The sequence below is a fragment of the Nicotiana sylvestris genome, chromosome 9, assembly GCF_000393655.2.
Source record: "Nicotiana sylvestris chromosome 9, ASM39365v2, whole genome shotgun sequence".
In the NCBI taxonomy this organism is placed as follows: Eukaryota; Viridiplantae; Streptophyta; class Magnoliopsida; order Solanales; family Solanaceae; genus Nicotiana; species Nicotiana sylvestris.
This window is the reverse complement of record NC_091065.1, coordinates 152,405,277-152,408,800: the sequence shown is the minus strand read 5'-3', so window position 1 is coordinate 152,408,800 and position 3,524 is coordinate 152,405,277.

Sequence of the window (3,524 nt, the reverse complement as noted above, 5' to 3'; positions counted from 1 at the left end):
AAACTCACCTAAGGCTCCACCGCTGGTACTGCTGCTCGAGATCTAGGCTGAGTCTTGCCCCTGCCTCGGCCTCTGGCACGGCATCGACCTCGTCCTCTGCCCCTCATAGGATCTGCCACTAGGGCTTGAGCTGCTGATCAGCCAATGAAGCGGTATGTGTTCTCACCATCTGCGAAAGAACAAGAGTAAAATGTTCGATTAGCATTGAGAAATCAAATCGCACGATAGAGAAGAATAGAAGTGAAGTTGTTCCTAAACTTTGTATTCTCTGGGGGATAAGCATAGATGTCTTCGTACTGATCCCTCATACTTTACCTAGCTTGTTCGTGAATTGTGAGGCCTAGGCAACCTAGTGTTCTGATATCAACTTGTCACGACCTGGATTTCCCACCGTCGGGATCGTGATGGCGCCTAACTTTTCAAAATGCTAGGCAAGCCAATAAAAAAAGATCTAATAGGCTAACTACTATCCAAAACAATAAATAACAATAATTAAACCGAAACAAAGTAAAGAAGTCTGGAAATTTATAATAGTCTGAACACTAATACACGACTACCCAAAATCTGGTGTCACAATCCACGAACTTCTAAGAATCACTACAAATACTAGTTTAAAGAAAATACATCTGTTCTCGAAATAAAAGAAAACAGGGAAGACTAGGATAAATGGAAGGGGACTCTAGGGTCTGCGAATGCCGACAGATCTACCTTGGGTCTGCTGATGGACTGAAGGGAGCAACCCAACTCTAATCAAGGAGGTCTAGTACAAAAATCTGCACAGAATGTGCAGAGTGCAGTATCAATACAATTGACCCCATGTACTGGTAAGTGCCGAGCCTAACCCCGACAAAGTAGTGACAAGGCTAGGACACGACAATAACATGAACCTGTGCAGTTAAATCATATACGAGGCGATTTTAAAGACACAAATTCTTCTCCAAAGTGTTGGTAAATGATTCTAGACTACTTTCTTTCAATTGCCCATTACATTTTATCAATTTTCAACCTAAAATATAGGGTTTTCATGGTAGAAATTGGGGGTTTGGGTAGAATTAGGGATTTTTGTATAATTGGAATTTAGACCTCGATTTGGAGTCGGATTCCGAAACTAATTACATATTTGGGCTCGGGGATGAATGGGTAAATGAGTTTTGGTCCGAACCTCGAGTTTTGACCAAATGTGTCCGGGGTCGGTTTTTGACTTTTATTGAAAAATATTGGGAAACTTGTAATTGTGCATTGAAATTGATTTTTTTAGCGATAATTGATATTATTAAGTTAATTATGACTAGATACGGATGGTTCGGAGGTGGAAACTAAGGGAAAAACGGTGTTTGAGGCTTGAATTCGGCTGTGGAATCGAGGTAATTGTATTGTTGCCTTATTTGCTATGTGTTTGGTTGTTGAGTACGATGTATAGGTGAGGTGACGAGTACCTATGCGTTGTCGTTGGGTCATAGCATGCGAGTGAGTCTTATACTTATGACAGTTGTATTCTTTATTCGTATTGTTCATGCTTAAACTGGTTATTCTTCATGTTAAACAAATCTTATCATGCTTTTCCTGGAATTAGATATTAGTTGAGTATTGACTCAAGTTGAGATTTATATTGTGAAATTTAACATTTTAAAACGAGGTTGGTTATTGATGATTTCCCTTGCCGGGTTGTTATTGTTCTGTTGTTTGGGTGAGGAAGAGTGTAAAACACGAAAGGTGATGTCGTGCAATGTTTTGTAAGTGAGTGTTAATGCATGAAGGGTGATGTCGTGCCATATCATGCGAGTGTTAATGCATGAAGGGTGATGTCGTGCCATATCCTGTGAGTGTTAATGCATGAAGGGTGATGCCGTACCATATCATGTGAGTGTTAATGCACGAAGGGTGATGCCATGCCATGTTATCAGAGAGTTAATGGACAAAGGGTGATGCCATGCCGTTTCTATTGTTTCTTATGGTAAGAACGAGAGTAAAAGCACGAAGGGTGATGTCGTACACATGTTTTGCTATGTTATTACTTCTGTTGGTGCAAAGCATGATATTTACTGCATTTCTTTACTGTACTATTTTCAGGTTTGATATTTCCCCTCCGCATGTTTTCCCCTCCCCGTTATTATCTATTAAATTTCCATTTGTAAAATATGAAATAATTGCCAATTCCCGTTTGTGCTTCTATTCTTAAAGCACCGGACAGGTCTTTATCGCGTTCGCGATACATTGCAGCCATAAGGGCCTTCGCGTTCGTGAAGAGCTGCTCGCGTTCGCGATGGCCTATCCCCCTGACCATCGCGTTCGCGAAGAGCAACTCAATGGTTCCCCAGCCCACCTCCATTTTACTCTACGCGTTCGTGTGATGCCGATCGCATTCACGAAGAGCAGCCCCCCTGTGCTCGGCGTTCGCGACCTTGGCTTCGCATTCGCGATGAACAATCCCCTCCCCAACCCAGGTCACACTTCGCGTTCACGAGAGTAAATTTGCGAACGCGAAGAAGGAAAACCAGAAACACTGACTGCAGCAAAACACACTAGATTTCTAAGTCTAAAACATCCCGTAGCCTATCCAAAACTCACCCGAGCCCTCGGGCTCTAAACCAAACATGCACACAAGTCGTAAAATATCATACGGACTTGCTCGCGTGATCAAATCACCAAAATAACACCTAGAACTATGAATTTAGCATCAAATTACATGAAATTTTTAAGAAAGTTCAAAAGTTCTATTTTCTCAACCAAAAGTCCGAATCACGTCAAATCAGTTCCGTTTCTCACCAAATTTCACAAATAAGGCATAAATATCATAACGGACCTATACCGGGCTCCGGAACCAAAATACGGACCCGATACCAACGAGACCAACTACTAACTATTCTCTCAAAACCATTATAATTTCAGTTTAACAATTTTAATCAAAAAATTATTTCTCGGGCTAGGGACCTCGGAATTCGATTTCGGGCATACACCCAAGTCCCATATTTTATTATGGACCCTGCGGGAGCGTCAAAACACGAGTCCGGATCCGTTTACTCAAAATATTGATCGAAATCAACTAAAACCAACTTTTAAAGCAAAAATTATTATTTTCTCAAATTTTTTACATAAAGGCTTCCCTTAAACGCGCTTGGACTGCGCACGCAAATCGAGGAGAAATAAGATGAGGTTTTGAAGGCCTCAGAACTCCGAATTGGGTTCTAAAACACGAGATGACCTTTTGGGTCATCACTGTTCGTGTGATGAAGTTAAATACAAGCAGAGGTCTTTGAAATTATTTCTAAATTTTACACATTGAAATAATCAGGCGACTTAAAAGATAACTTTGCACTGTCCCAAGTTAAAATGCATTTGTTTTTAGTAAATACTTACCGTAGTATTTTCCTATTTCCTTGGATGGTAGAATTGAGGGACAATCTTCTCCTTTCTTTTTGTCAATCTTCATGAATACATAGTTGCACATATGAAAGAGACATTATCTTTCGGAATCCATGATATATTCTAGGAGTTCGTACTACACCTTTTTAAAAAATAAAAAA